Source organism: Copidosoma floridanum, unplaced genomic scaffold, assembly GCF_036245765.1.
Source record: "Copidosoma floridanum isolate Cflo_tuat_1 unplaced genomic scaffold, Cflo_Japanese_pri ptg000034l, whole genome shotgun sequence".
NCBI classification, from domain to species: domain Eukaryota; kingdom Metazoa; phylum Arthropoda; class Insecta; order Hymenoptera; family Encyrtidae; genus Copidosoma; species Copidosoma floridanum.
Genome location: NW_028321911.1, coordinates 1,999,547 through 2,016,321, shown reverse-complemented (window position 1 = coordinate 2,016,321; position 16,775 = coordinate 1,999,547).

The following is a 16,775-nucleotide window of genomic DNA, read 5'->3' as shown; positions in this document are numbered from 1 at the left end:
ATGGTAGTTATTTAAAATGATCGATCGCTTCCTCTGTCTGGTCTGGCAAAGTAAGGGGCTTTGCCTCCCCCTATCCTCACCAGGAGCAAAAAATTATAGATGGATCTGATACTTTTACAAAATAAAGTTATAATTAAGACTTCTCAAATGGTATAAAAATTAATTTGGGTCTACTACCAATTAAATGAGTAAAACGGTAGTGAAAATAAATTATGTTGATATGTAATCGTATAGGAAATATCATAATACGAATATTTTTGAACTAAAAATACCGTTATCAGTTATATAAATGTTATTGACTAATGAATATATATGTGACTTTAAAAAAAACCCTTCATTAAATTGGGTCTGCTATCAAAATATACATTTATTAGTGAAAAACTTTTCTTTTTATGGTTAGCTTGTGAAACGTTTGACATCTTTACCTTAGCTTTGTACTACAGCAAGCGTAGCTTAGAGGATAAATTTTTTGTACAATTAAATGGTGTCTACACACTCATCAGTTAGCTGTCGTAGCCACCGAAAACCTTCTTACCTTTTATGTATATAGGCAATTCTAAGTATTACCTCTGGTTTTACCTCACGTAGTCTAGAGGCTGGGTGGGTTTCACTGCCAATCGAGGTCCTCCAAAAATCAAGGTTTTCTAGACGTATTGTGACTTCCTGAATCCAAATCTGCTAAATTTCCTTATTTAATTTTCATTGAGAAATATAATATGTTTAGAGCGCTTTAAAAATTAAAAAATACCACCAGAAGAAAAACTATGGCAAATTATTACGTTTTCTTTTACAAGTATGCTAGCTTTTTAAAAATAAAAAATATTAATTTCAACAAAATTTATTGTATTTTACTGTCAAAATTTAGCTTTTTTGTCCATCGCGCTCTTTATTTTCATCATAATTCGGCCTGTAATTAATATTTTCAGCTCCAAAACCTCTCATTTTAAAGAATAATATTTTATCTTCAGCTATAACTCATAAAAAACACTTGAAGGTTGCTGCATTTTGTTTTTGAATGCGTTAATACACAAAAAATTTTGCGAGTGAACTGATACTAATTTGTTTGTAAGCTCTCATCTATTTTTTGTTGTCGAAGTGATCAATACTACAAATAGTGTTAAAAAATTTGGTAAGCTATATGGTTTTATATTATAAGCTATGATTTAATTTTTTCCATATGGTTTAAGAGCAATCCAGAGATATTTTACGTTACCTTTCTTATCGACAAGGTTCTTTTTCAGTATTATAGTATTATTTACTAAGGATCTAGCTACTTCATCTTAAAAACAAAAAAACACGCACATTCTCGACACTTTAAGAAATGAATTGAGCTAAGATTAGGCTGGATTAATTGAAAATAGAAGGCGGACAATGAAAAATCTCATGTCATACAAGTGATACATGATCTGATTCTTCGTTTTCCTTTTACAAAATGCTGTCGATAGTTTCATAATCAGGCTTTATTAATTCTATAACTATTGATAACTTTCATAACGACAGACAAATGTGGAATATCAATTTAAATCGCTGTAAAACAATCGAAAAGATCCTCGTCGCTAATGTAGGCAGCAAATGTAAGTATGACTTGATAGTGTATATGTCATACAGCACATGATTTAATGTCACAACTGAAGTGAGATTATAATAGTATCATAGTTTCTTAATACTACTTATTGTCAAAATAGTAGAAGACGCACAATTTTGAAGTTCCAAAAAATAAAGGAAACTCGATTTTGACAAGATTGATGGCAATTTAAGGATAAAAAGAAAATCAGATGGCACTTCACTAGTTGGACGTCTGATTTTTCGTTTTCACCTTTAACTCTCAATCTATTTAATCTTGAATTGATTGATTACTTTAAGTGTAAATATTGTGAATCTTAATAAGTATATATTACAAGCGCACGGTGGCTCGGTCGACTAGGTCATGGGTCGACACACGGGAGACCGCGGTTCGATTTCCGGCCAGTGCGACTTTTTCGGACAAGTACCTCTGTGAATTTTCACATGTGCTTTTTCACCACGCAACGCTCCTCGCGGAGGGAATAAGTGACCTTCTTGCAGCTGAATTGCCTAATTCCCCCTACCCCACTTCCAGTAATGGGAGGCCTCCCATCCTTCTCCCAAGAGCTAAGTGCCCTGAGTAGTGTCCTTTTTAGGAGCCGGACGTAAAGCACTATAATATATATATAAAGTATATAGTACATTTAAATTAGCACATACGAATATAGTAAGTCTTCTAATTTAAGCGCCGTCAAGTTTGTACAGACGCCTGGTGCTCAGCTTGGACGAAGCACACAGGCAGCAGAGTTCTCGTCTATCCGTCGAAGCATGCGGTTGTGTGCATGCATGAGTAGCTGGTTTGGCTCTTTCTTTCTCTCTGTATATAAGTCTCTTTGCTTTATTAAATATAACAGAAGACAAAGTATGTCTACTTATTATGCGCCAATCTTAACACATCTCATGTTTTTTCGATAAAATAGCTAGTTCTGTAATTCATAGTGTCATTACAATAAAAAATAAAGTATATCTTGTACATTACATAAACTATTTCCTGACTGTTCTTAGCATAGGCTAGGGGGACGAATGAGGGCAGCACTAATCATGCACTTGACGATTAGGCTTAAAATTACAAGCATATATTTTATCTACTACGGCGAAATAGATACCTACCTCTGAATCTGTAGACCTAGAGTCGAACCTGTTTTTTTTTTTAATGAAGCATACGCATAGTATATTCTGATAGTTATTCGACAATAATTTTGTAAAATTGGTGCTTTTTTACCGATTCCATCATCGATTTTCATATTGAAATAAATATTAACTCAACGTTGATTGAACATGGATTGAACATTGAAATTAACATTGAATCTACGTTAAATATTAATTAACCAAAAGTAATCAACGTCGATACAAACTTGTAATTGATAATGAAGAAATCAATAAGAATACAGTAACATGGCCAAAACAGTTGTCTGTTAAACATAAAAATGATACTTTCAATGCTGTTTAAAATAGAAAAACGTTCAGTCTTAAAAAAATTCTAAAAAATTTTGTCAGAAAAAAATTCAATTACTGCATCCCTGAGTTAACTTTCAGTGTACCATATTGAGATCGGAACTCACCTGAAGCGCCAATTATTAATGTAAATTAACTTAATACACCTTACTCATATAATAATTATTCTTACAATATTTTTTATAGGTGGAGCCAGAAGTAGATGATGAATTACGTGAAAAGAAAAATTCATTAAGCAAGGAGCTAGCAAAATTTTTTTTTTCTGCAAGCATACCTTTCAGACAAATTGAAAATAAACATTTGTTAAAATTTATTGATATGCTGTGCGATTGGAAAGTTGTGTACAAACCACCATGCAGATATACTTTTAGTAATACTACGTTGAGGCAGGTTCATGAAGAAATTATAGATGAGAAAAAACAATTACTCAACGAAACTGAAAGTGTTTTGCTTGTAGATGGTTGGAAAAACAAAAACTGTAACAAAAAGTATTTGGTTTTTTCGCTGCGAAATATTAATACACCACAAACTTTCCTTACATTTCAAGACGTTTCAACTGAAACAGAAGGTGAAAATTTAGCTGTACATATTTCAAATGCTATTAAATATGCAAAAGAAAATTTTAATACACACGTTGTCTCAGCCATTTCCAATAATGATGCTAAAATTATCAAAGGTGTTAGACTTTCTAGAAATGCCAACAATGAAGCTTTGTTGCAATCTACATGCGCTAGTCACAGCGGTAACTGATTAATAAAAAATATAGTGGATAAACACGCAGCTAAGCAAATTACTGAAATCGTCGCAGTGTTCAGAGAAAGTAGGTGGGAAGATTTGCTTGTAGGGCTTGGTGGCACGAAGCTAAAAAATTATCCGGATACCAGGTTTTGTTATTGTAGGGACACCTGTTTCAGTATTTTTCGAAATCTTCACTTATTGAGAGAAATAGCAACTACTCAAGACATCAGACTTAATGAAGATTCTACAGCACTTTTGCTAAATGACGGATTGGAAGAAATGTTGACAGATATAATACAGAACCTTGATCCAATTTGCAAACTTATTAACGCATGCCAGAGTCTAATAAGTAACATTGCTGATGCCGCAGAAATGTGGTTGAAACTTACACTTTCAGTACATGATTATGACGATATTATTCAAAACAGGAAACAAAAAGCTATTCGGCAAATAGGGTATGCAGCAAATTTATTGCATAATAAGTACAAAGGTCTCAACTTTGAATGAACATCAGACAAATATTGCTAAAGAATTCCTACAGACACATTTAACTATTGAAGGCAACGACGAGTTATCAATGTATCTACAAAATCTGAATAAATACAATAGATATGCAGATGAATGTGCAGATCCCATAGTGTACTGGAACTTGGTCGGATTATCTTTACCTCGCTTAGCACGCCTTGCTGGTAATTTAATGCTTATTCCAGCATCGACTGCAGCATTGGAAGGATTGTTTTCAAATTGGAGCTTTATTCACACAATTCATCGCAATCGATTAGGTAGCGTTAAGTCTTCCGTCTTGTTAGATATTTATCACTCACTCCGAATGAAAGGTGGCGTGATACATCACTAAAACATCTAGAAGGATCAATATGCCTTTCTACTATCCGTATTATAATTTCCTAAATTTTTCAATCCATGTAATACTTTGTGCTTATTGTACAGCTTCAACTTAAGTTAAAATTTTCTGCATTGATGTAAATTACTGAATACAAATAAATTACATGCGATCCTATGTTACCCTTTTGTATGGCTGTAGTGCCTATTATTTTACAAATATATTTAATTAATCTCCAAAATTTAAACAAGTGGACAACTTCGCGCGCATATACTTGAACAGCAATAGTGCAGGTGGTTCGGGTACCAAGTTTAGCCACAGTACACAGTGCTGGCGCTAGTAGTGACATAACATGCCAAATATATATTTCTCTCATCTATAGCAAATAATAATGAATCTACGCACATAAAGCGAGTTAAATTTTTATAATTGTAAAAAGTATTACAGCTTTTATTATAATTAAATTGAATTGTTTTATTATCAATCGGAATTAACGTTGACAATTATCAGAAATGTGGGTCTTGAAACCATCACTACACCAGCAGAAGTAGAAGTAAGACTGAAAAACTGTACAAGTAAAAAAATGTCCATGATATGTTAACGTGAATATTACTGTAATTAAAGTAGTAAGTCGAGAAAATATGACTTAAGGATAATGGTTAAGTAATGAAATAACAATACATTAAAATAAAAAACAAAAATAAATTCCTTATTTCATTGATTACATTACATCTTATCACTTGTGTTTACAAAAATTCAATCCCTCTCCCTTTTGTGCCTGACTATAAATATGTTTTCCTTCAGAATACTGTGAACATTTTTTTTAAACTATTCATTGAAGGTCTTTAAGATACGCGTTATCTAAATTTTTTTTTTAGACAATGTTTTTTGTATTTACACTTATTTTGTGAATATGATGTATTTCTTTTCTCAAGTTTGTAAGTTTGTACATTTTTAAAGTATATAGTAAAAATTTTAAAATTGAAGATTGTATTTCTGTGGAGTCGAAAGAGCGTAGACTTACATACTTTATTTATTAAGACTTAAACGTAATTGTACTTAGCACGCTAAACGTAAACGTTAAATTTATTGTACGCTAATATTAACATTAACTTCTTCGGTAAGGTAGAAAACAAAACCTCCCTTTGACTACCCTTACGCTGCGTACATTTACACGTTGCAGAAATTTACGTGACGGAGCTCAGGCATCGGTACATCTTAGTAAATCTCTTGCCAAAACAACTTCTCGTAGTAAACGCATAACAAATCGTGAATAAGTAATATTTTAACCATATGCTTATTATATAAGTATTAGTAATACTTTAATTGTATTTAGTTTTAAATAATATAATAAATATAAAAAACCTTAAAGATTATAAACGACTTAAATTATACAAAAACAAAAGTAGTATATATTATTATCTGCTTCTATATCTATGTTTACACACATTTAAATGCAGTGGTGAAAACAGTCTACGATTATTACAAAAATTGAACACACAATGTTTAAAAATTATACGATCAGGTGAAACGGTATTAACATTTATTCCAAAGTTACATAAGATTTTCGTACTAATTATTGTAGAATGATCATGTAATTGTAAAAAATATTTTTGAAGCAATTTTTATCGATACACTTAAAGGATAAGATCTTTAATTTTCAGTAAATACGACCACACACTAAATGTTAAGTACAACATTATTATGTACAACATAAACAATTACCTTTCTATGTGTACGGTCTTAATAACAAAAATTACAGAAAAAAATACTAGAAAATGTACTAATATTTCAGTTATCCGTTAAACATTCGTAAAGAAAATTTTGAATTTTATAAACATTCGTTTGTTTCGTATATTTAATATATGCATGGCGCCATTTTGCAAAAGTAACGTGTGACGGTGCGGCTTTAATACTAGTAAGACTAAGGGCGTAGTCAGATAAATACGGATTAATTTTTTTAGCTACTGTCCAAAAATTCAAACAATTATCTTTTTTATGAAGAAACAAGTTTAGAAAAGAATTATTTTTACTAATATAATAACCTAATGCTTTAAAACAGTGTTTTGGAGCTGTGTCATTAATGAATGCATCGAACTTATTATATAGTTCTGTATTATTAGCAAAACAGTTTCCATGGTACTTGGGAAAAAAGTAATTACAAGCTAAAAATAATGAGCTTACGTTGTCTACAACTGTTTGCATCGCGAGAGAGCCACAGGTTATATAAGAGAATATATCTTGCTCACAAACTATCTTAAATAGCTCTTCTGTAGCTTGCGCTAAGCTCATATCTTGATCAGTAAGCGACGTTTCAAAAGAGGTCAGTGCTGTATGAAATTCAGTTATCATTTCTGATGATGCTATTGAAGAAAAGTTCTTCAACTCTTTCAGTTTCATAATAAGCGAACTCATTCGGCAAAAAGTAAAGTAGGAAATGTCTTCGTATTCTACCTTTTCGGGAATAGGAATATCATTATTATGATTTAAAATAAGCACTTGAATACCAAATTCGTTTTTGGCTCTTAGCACACATGCATTACAAAAGTTTCAAAATGTTTCTTCCGCGTTTGCCACAGAATCATTGGAAAAATACAATAAAAATGTTGGTTTACACTCTTGTACATTTAACAATGCTATGAATTGAAGACTAGAATCATCTACAAGTGTGTAAACATCGACAACTTGTGTATGAATTTTATTTTTAGTTGCCAACAGTAATTCATTCGATGCAATTTTAGCCGTGTCGACAAACAAATCTGTCTTAGTTGGGATTATGTCGGTCTCTCCTAGAGTAACAATCATATTGAAGACTTTTGGTAGACGTAAATATTCGTAGTCATAACAATTATTGATAAGGAACTGCAGAATATATAAGTTCTTCTCATAAAGACTGTATTTCGTTGTTTCTTGAGTTTCCTTAAAAAACACATCAAAAAAAGTTATACTTACGTAACACGTATACGACAGTTTGTTACGTAATATAAAAAATTTTTCAGTGGATCTATATTCAAATTAAATTTTAAATTAAAAACATTTTTTGCTTTTTTTTACCTTACAAATAAGAATACGTTTCAAAGAAGCCATTTATTTATAATCTCTAGATTGACATTTAAGGACTAATGCTTTTCTCCTTTATAGGCTGCTACTGTTGTATATGATATGTCAATCGTACCCATGTTACAAGTAAATACCTTCATGAAATCTTGGTATATATTGATATCCCAGAAGTATTATTGAATAAAAAATAATTAGAAATATGTTATTTTTTGAATGATAAAAAAAATCAATATCATCACTGTAACCAAGATCAGTCACTAAGCATGTATATTGTAGGAGAAAAGTGCTTAAGTTCGTAATCGCAAGTGTCCGACGATCACCAAAATCTTTTGGGATTGAGCAGGTAACATATGGAGAGCGCGTGGGAACTGGAGTCGTGGAGCCTATTTTTTCCTTTGCTTCTAACGGAGGTGTAGTCATAGTGGGAGAAGATAACGCACTAGTATCCAAGATACTTAAAGTGAGAGATTCATTATCTTCATCTTGCTGTTTCTGTTTTCTTGAGCAAGCATTTCTAAAGGTAACGAAAGATGTGTAATACGTAAGATTAACACACATAGCACGTTACACACATCGGAAACGTTTCTAGTGAAACTTTTAAACATTTGATCCAAAGTATCAGAAACCTTACTGAAACATTATATTTTTATAAAAATAATGCCTCGAAAATTTTTCTAAAACTCCTTTAAAGCATTTATAAAAATCTGTAAACTCCCTTCACTTGCTCCTTTGTCATCAAATGATATTTTGACTCAATCTTGGTAGTATAGAGCATGACTATTTAATTAAATAGTCATGCTCTACACTACCAAGATTAACTCCAAATATAAGCATTTATAAAAAGTTTATAAAAAGTTTCAGAATCGTAATGTGCTATGTCGGAAGTTTATAAAGTAGAAAGTGTGCGCGGTTAAGAAATACACAATTTTTTTGTCAAAGCAGTTTAATTTGAACAATTAGATAAGTTTTTTATATATCAAAGCAAATATCAATTATTATGTACACCAAACGCCAATTGAAGCTGTCTCCACGGTTACACGTTTTTAGACCATTACTATTCGCTAGGCGGGTATCTCCGGTAGTGCAACGAGTGAGAGAAATTGTATCTTGCTAACATCGACAGAATGCATGATACCTTATGGTACAATTTTGTGCATTTGAAAAAAGACAGTTAATAGTGAATTGACTAATTAAATCAGCGGTTTGAGTGTATACATCGTTGTGTTTGGTATTGCCACATACCCTACAAGTTTGGAAAAATGTAAACACGGATTGAGGGTTTGTTAAAGCAGTTGGCTCGTCAGCTTTTGCGTGTGTTAATATAGCCTCAATCCACATTTATGTTTCTCCTAGCCGTGTCGAGTAAGTGACAACAAGAAACAAATTTTTTTATTGTATATAAGCGATAAATACACTCAAATCGCTAATTCGCATGGTCAATTCGGTCCTAATTATTCTTTTTGTCACTGCCCAAAAAATGTTTACATAAGGCATTGTGCATTCTGGCGATCTCAGGGAAAAAAAATATTAACAACGCTTTACGAATTATAACAAACGATTAATATAATGTATTTGATAGACTGTGTGATTTTACATATGCAAGACAGTAATTTACCGATGACTAAGAAGTTTTGCCGAACTGCCTCCTTTAATTAAGGTGCCGCACACTTGGCATTTTTCTCCCAAAATCTTATTACTGCTATCACGAACTTTTTCAAAGCCGCTCCAGTTGCAATGGTTTGGCCTCACCACTATAAAAAATAAATCAATGTAAAATTTTTCTGCTTATACAGATGTATTAACTGAATAAGTAAAAGAATATAATAATGCCAATATTTTCAAAAGCGGACACATGAGCCGCATGAATAAAATGGTTGAAGTTAATACCATGATAAAATTAGAAATTCAAATGCCAGTATTAACTGAAACAATGAAATGGAAGAAATGGCACATGTTACACAGAAAGCAACATAAGCACACTATTGAATTCGGGAATTTAGGATATGAAATAGTAGCAGTAAGCTATGAATACAAACAAAATACGGATAAAGAAGTCCGTAAAATACACAAGTTTGATAAATGTTAATTGTAAATAACGATAAAAGGCCAGGCAGTATGATTACTGAGCGTACAACGGCCAAGTCGAAACCGAGGCCGTCATTCTACTGTATCAGTCTTGCTCGAGCGCTCGTACCGAACGCACGCTTTCTGTGCATGCCCGTGACGCATCGCTCTTACTCAGTCTTGAGTTCTCTCTAAACGGCCCTTTTCAGGGCTACCTATTTCTCTTTACGTAATCGCGACTTAGTCACGCCGCACGACTGTGTTTCCGCTAAATTATACACCCGCGTACACGCCGCCCTCAGGGGTGGCCCAATTGGCTAGCCCTTCACTGGCACAGCCAAAAAATGAGCACTGTGGATAATCCACAATTTCAAGTCAGTGTGACTAACTCTTTCGACGCGCTGTTGGAAGAAATAGACTCATCATCTTCCAAGATGTCCGCGCTAAATGGTGCAAGTGACAGTGCTAGTGCAAGTGACAATAGTGCACAGTTCCCCACAGTGTCTGACATGACAGTCAGCCGGCCAATGGACCAGCGATCCCTCGAGCTGAAGAGCCGAGACCTCTGCGTCAATCGACACAACTCTCAGTGGGAACGCAGCCCGCTCTCCCGTGGCGATACAATGGCAAAAATCGCAGCCGAACTCGCCGAACTCCGGCAGCGGAACGAGTACCTGGAAAAGATTACGAGTGAGTACTCTATCCAACTGGAAAAATCCAACCAGCAAATTGCTAAACTTGTCTAATCCAACAAGGAGAAAGACAACATTATCGCGGCTATTTATACTAAGTCCCCCCGCGCAGCGGAAACCACCCTGGTAAAAGTTCCGGATTTCATCTCTCCGTCACCCGCAAACCACGACCCATTAAACATGCTAAATCCCTCCACTTCAGGAACAAAGCAGCCCCCTCCCATGCCCAGCCCTAGGCCAGTGGAAAATGCCTCCACAAATTCGACCGTCAAGAAACCCGCTGCAAAGAGAAGGCGTACCAAAATAGTGACCAATGTGTCACTTTCAAATTCCAAACTCTCCGATATGGAGTTTGAAGAGTCTCGCGACTCCCAACCCCCACCAAGCTCCTCCCAAGCAGGGAAAAACGCGTTCGACGGTCACCTCGAGGACCAAGCTCAACATGACTCGGAGGAAACCAACAGCGCCCCCAAAAAGAAGGAAACTCCACCGATCACAATCCTGGACCAAAAATTATGGCCCAGGATTAACAAAGCCCTCATAGCAGAGAACATACCTGTCCGCCGCGCCATTACGACCTCTGAAGGCACTCGCGTATACCCCGAGAACGTTGACAGCTTTCGACGAATCGTCCACGACCTTGACGAGAAAAAGGTCGAGTTTACCACCCATCAACTTCACGAGGATCGTGAAATAATAGTTGTCATCCGTGGAGTCAACATCGGCTGTACGGAAGCAGAAATCCTGGAGATGATCTAGGAAAAAGTACCATCCGTCCGTCGGGTCTATCACATGACCAAGGGTGAACGGACCTGGTCCCTGGTTACCGTGTACCTGGATGCGTTCGATGACAAATCCAACGACATCTATAACCTCAGGTCACTCGGGGGCACTTCTGTAAAAGTGGAACAGAAGCGCAAATCGAGTGATGTACCCCAATGCCGTCGCTGCCAAAAGTTCAACCACACGGGAGCCTACTACCACGCCGCCTTTGTCTGTGGTTTCTGCAGTTTAAACCACGCCACCGCCACCTGTCCAAAAAAGGACACCACCCAAGCTACCCTCTCGCTGCGCAAACTGCACCGGTGAGCACCGCGCCTTCTACCGGGGTTGCCCCAAAATTCTTCACAAAGGAGCCCATGCCCCCAAAAAAGGCACTCTGCGGCTCCGCCTCCTCCCCCTTTTGTGAAACCCAACCTCCGTTCAACAGCCCATGGCTCGTCCACCACCCGCCTGGGGATGTCTTACGCGAACGCGGCATCCTCTCAACAGCAGACCAGAGCACAACCCCAAACTCCTCTGCTCAACACACCCCCCACAACCGAGACCATCCTCCACTCCATAATGACTCTGCTGACACGCCTCGACCAAAGGGTGTCCGGACTAGCAGTTCCAGGAAACGGAACAGAAGCACGATAGATAGAGACTTCACACTACTCAACTGGAACGCGAACAGCATTACACACAAAACGACTGAACTCGTACACGTACTTCGGACCAGAAACATAGACGTTACATGCATAACCGAGACACACCTAGACAACACAAAGTCACTTTACATACACAACTACACGGTCCACAGAAGAGACAGACGCGACCAATTACATGGTGGAGTGGCATCAGGATCATCTCCCTCTATTCTCCTCCAACGGATGATCCAAACCTCCAATGCATAATCCCACTGTTTGACTCCAACATCCCTACGATAGTTGCTGGTGACTTAAATGCTAAGCACAAATCGTAGGGATGCAAACACGAAAATCCTAAGGGTCGTTCCCTCCTCAAACACTTGCGCAACCTCAACATCAACATTGAGGTTCCGAGTGAACCGACTCACTACCGCAGCTCACCAGACCAAGACCCAGACATCTTAGACATATTCCTGACGAAAAACTTGACCATCCCTACGGAACCACGAACATCCCCAGACCTCCCTTGCAACCATAACCCAGTCTACCTAGAGATCCCAAGATCCCTTCTCACCGTACCCGTCACGACCAGCCGCATAGACTGGGTCCACCTTGCATATAACCTCGAATCCTCCCCATTTAAATGTCGTCCCATCAGGTCCCAAACGGAACTTGACATAGCAGTAGACGAATTCACTGACGAACTCCACAGATGCACACACGAAGCCACCACAACAACCACAGCTCCCCAACACACACTTAAACTTCCTCGCGACCTCCTGCGTCTCATCAAGGAAAAGAAAAGAGTCCAGAAACTCTGGCAAAAAAGGAGAACCCCCGAACTTGAAGTTCATCTTAACTCCCTTGAAAGGGAAGTCAAATCCAAAGTCTTTGAATTCCGAAACAAGGAATTTAACAAATTCATAGCCGAGGCAGAGTCCCACCCAAGAAATGCTTGGAAGGTCGTTAAAAAACTCCGTAACAAACGGCCTTCCCTCCCCCCCCCCCTCAACAAGGGAACAAACTCTACTCGCTAGATTCGGACAAAGCAGAGATCTTTGCAGATTCGCTGCAAAATCAATGCTCCCCCAACCTTAGCGCTGAATAACTAGCGCAGGAACACGCGAGGATCACCCACACGGTGCAGTAACAGGTCCTTGACAATCCAGATTTCGAACACTGCACACCCTTCGAAATCAGAGGCATCATCCGATCCCTAAAAACTCGAAAAGCCCCTGGCAGTGACGGTATCTCCGATAGCGTCCTGAAAATCCTCCCTCAAAAATTCATCACGGCGATTTGCAACATCACCAACGCCGTGATGCGCCTATTTCCTAATTGCGTGGAAGGTGGCTACAGTCGTCTGCCTCTCGAAGCCGGGAAAACCCCTCAGCAACCCCGCGAGCCACAGACCCATTAGCCTACTCTCATCGCCCAGTAAAATCACTGAAAGCGTCATTCTCACCCGCCTAAACAAGCACGCCATGGAAAATAACATCCTTCCAGACGTGCAGTACGGTTTTAGAGCCAGACATTTGGCAGTTCACCAGCTTCTGAGAGTCACCGAAGACCTCTCCGATAGCCTCATCCACAAAAACTTCACCGCGATAGCTTTTCTAGATGTACAGCAGGCCTTTGACAGAGTTTGGCACGAGGGCCTCCTGTACAAGCTTATACAGTTAGGTTTTCCACATTACCTTATAGGCACCGTCAAATCTTACCTCTCGGAAAGATTTATCCGCGTTAAAGTAGGCGACTCCCTCTCCGACCCCCGTCCAATAACCTCCGGAGTCTCCCAAGGCTCCAAACTTTCACCCACACTTTTCAACATATTTTGCCTCGACCTGCCCCAGCGCGAAATCATCAACACGTACGTCTATGCAGACGACGTCGTGGTCAGCTGCACGTCAAAACAACACTCTTGGTGCACCACCTTTCTAAACGAGCACATCGTCACTCTCCATAACTGGTATAGTTTTTGGAAACTGGTCGTAAACGAGGCAAAGACTATAGCCATGCTCGTCTCCTGGAAATATCCAAGGAAAAAACTGCAGAAGATAAAGGTCAACGGAGTAGAAATCGACTGGAGCTACTCCGCCAAGTACCTTGGCGTAACGCTAGACCGTCGACTTACGTACGTTCGGCACATCAACAGCACCCGCGGCAAGGCATATGGAGCCTTCGTGCAACTAAAGCCCTTCTTCAACAACAAAGCCGTCTCCCAGAAGACCAAGCTGTGCACCTTCAACGCCATCATCAAGAGCATTAGCACCTACGCGATACCAACGTGGGGCGATGCAAAGGGAAACCGACTACAGGGCATCCAGGGCCCTTTCATGAAGATTCTGAGGTCGGTCCTGGGCATTCCGTGGTACATCAGGAATACCCAGATTATCAAGTAGTTTAACATCGTCCCTCCAATACAAGTAGCCCCCGTCCTTGCGTCTCAAATCCGCGCCTCCATTACGGACCACCCAAACCCCACCATCGCCGCACTCGCGAACCTTCAACCCGGTCGCTTCGACCTTTTAAGACGTCCCTGCGCTCTAGCACAGAACCCCGAGGACCCTCAATATACTCTAAGTCTTCAATCTCCCCTGCTTCCATCGGATGCATCATCTCCATCTCCATGATCTCGACGAAACAAACGCGACTTCAATTCGTGCGCTCCCTTCAGGAGCACCCTTCTACCCGCCGTATCCTTTACGGCCTCAACCCTATACAACACTTACACTAATCACAAGTACGCTTCCAAATACACAATACCCAGCGGACTCACACATCTACACTCACACACATACACTAACACAAAATTTAAGCTTCTCTAACTCTATTCCGGCGCAAGCCAAGATTCGGGCTTCGCCCAGATGCGTAAGTACCCCCTCCTCTCATCTCTTCGAGAACGAGTCAGCTGCAGTTCTACTGTATCGGCTGAGGACTGCCCGACATTTACTGAGCTAATAAGGTTTTGCTGGTATAGGGCGAGTTTCGATCATAAATGACTTAATTAAAATCAAGAGAATTATTTATAAATTATTGAAGGAAAAAAAAGATGGATAAACAATAATTTTTTAATTGTTAAAAAATTTTTCAATTATTTGATAATAAAAAAATTGTTAATAAGCAAATATTTAAAAAAAGTATTTATTAAAACAATAAGTACAAATGACATAAGTGAGGTTCAGCTTGCACTGAACTCGGCGAACGAGCTTGTACTAGAACGATGCTGAGTGTTAGTAGCGGTAAGACATTTTAAGAGAGAGAGAGAGAGAGAGAGAGACGACTGCGCTTGATAGTAGTAACAGGACACTAAAGTTAAACAGAAATATTATTAACAGTAATGTAATGTGAACGCTGTCATGACTGTAATTAGCATTTTGCATGAAAAATTTTATTTGGTCGGTCTTGTGTAACTTTAAAAAATAATCGACACGTGTTTTTTCTCAGATTAAAAACTTTAAAAGATATAGGGGCTGCGCAAAAACCTTATGGATCCGAAAGAGGGGGAGGGGGATCGCTTATAAACAATGTTTAGCCATGTGCGGGGGAATGCTGTTATTACCTAAGCAACGTGATCTTTTATTATTGAAGATTTTGCAATTCTTGATGCATCTAATACAAGTAAAAGTAGAATAGGCAACCTAGCTATGCTAGGGATAAATTACAATGTGTACATAGCTCCAATTTATACTGTTTCAGGAATACTATAGATAACAACTTCATTTTCGAGAAAATTGCCACTAAAAACTTATTGCTTTAACACGTAGCCGTTTAAGAGTCCTCACAAAATCGGCTACAACTTTGAGAGTAATTGAGAGACCTAAGAAATTTAAAATTATGTTCATGTATTTTTTTCACACAGAATGCACAATGGTCTTACAAATATAACGTGCGGTCAACGACTTAAATTTAGAGAAAATCGTCAAAAAACATTAAATATTATTTCTTCTCTTAGAACTTAGTTTTATTCAATTATTTCTGTCGGTGCGCATGCGCCAGAAATGTACCCATTTTCATAAAATCTATTAATTTTCAAACAATTATCATTTTTAAAGATTTTTCTATCAATTTCTTGTTCTTGTATGTAGTTTTTGTCATAATTATAGTATTTATTTAAAAATTTGCAGTCAAAAAACATTTATTAAATTAGGGCTCGTACGGTACACCACCCTATGAAAGACACCATCCACCCAAGCCACCTTATTGTTAAAAAATCACTTTGGTCTGGAGGGGGGTATGATTATGAAACCGTGGTAGACCATATGGGAGACGGAGGGAGTAAAAAATTGGCAGAATAAACGCCATATGGTTTTAGCCCCTAGAATATTCTCTATTCTTCATAGCTATAGATATATTGCTTGTGCGTGTGACGTCATAAAGACATATGTGAAAAACAGTCATTTTGAACTTTTACTATGACTTGAGAAAAAATAAATAATTTTTCTTGAAACTTCAAGAAATAGTTTATTTTGGTATTATGGTGACGAGCCTAAATTTTGAGCAAATTTCATGTAACCATTTCTACGTTTTTTCAGATTATGTGTACGTACAAAACTTAGTTCAAAACGCTGTATCTTTGATAACTGTAAATCGTTTTTGGCTTATTTTTTGGTACTGAATCGGACAACAATTATGCGTAATGTATAGTTTATAACAACAAGTTACCTCACATATATGGTGTTTTCCGTAACTTTCAAAAACCATGATTTTAAGGTACTACATCATAGTCAATTTTAAATGTTAAGAAAACAGAAAAAATACGTGTCAATTATTTTTCAAAATCATACAAGACATATCAAATACAATTTTTCATGCAAAATTCAAAAAACTTGTCAGAGTCTCAAAATCGAAAATGACGAGAGCTCAGCTGCACACAAATAAGTGTGTTAGGCGAGGGGAGGGGGCATGGACATGTCATGATGCGAAACACGTATTTTCGAGGGGTGGGGACGA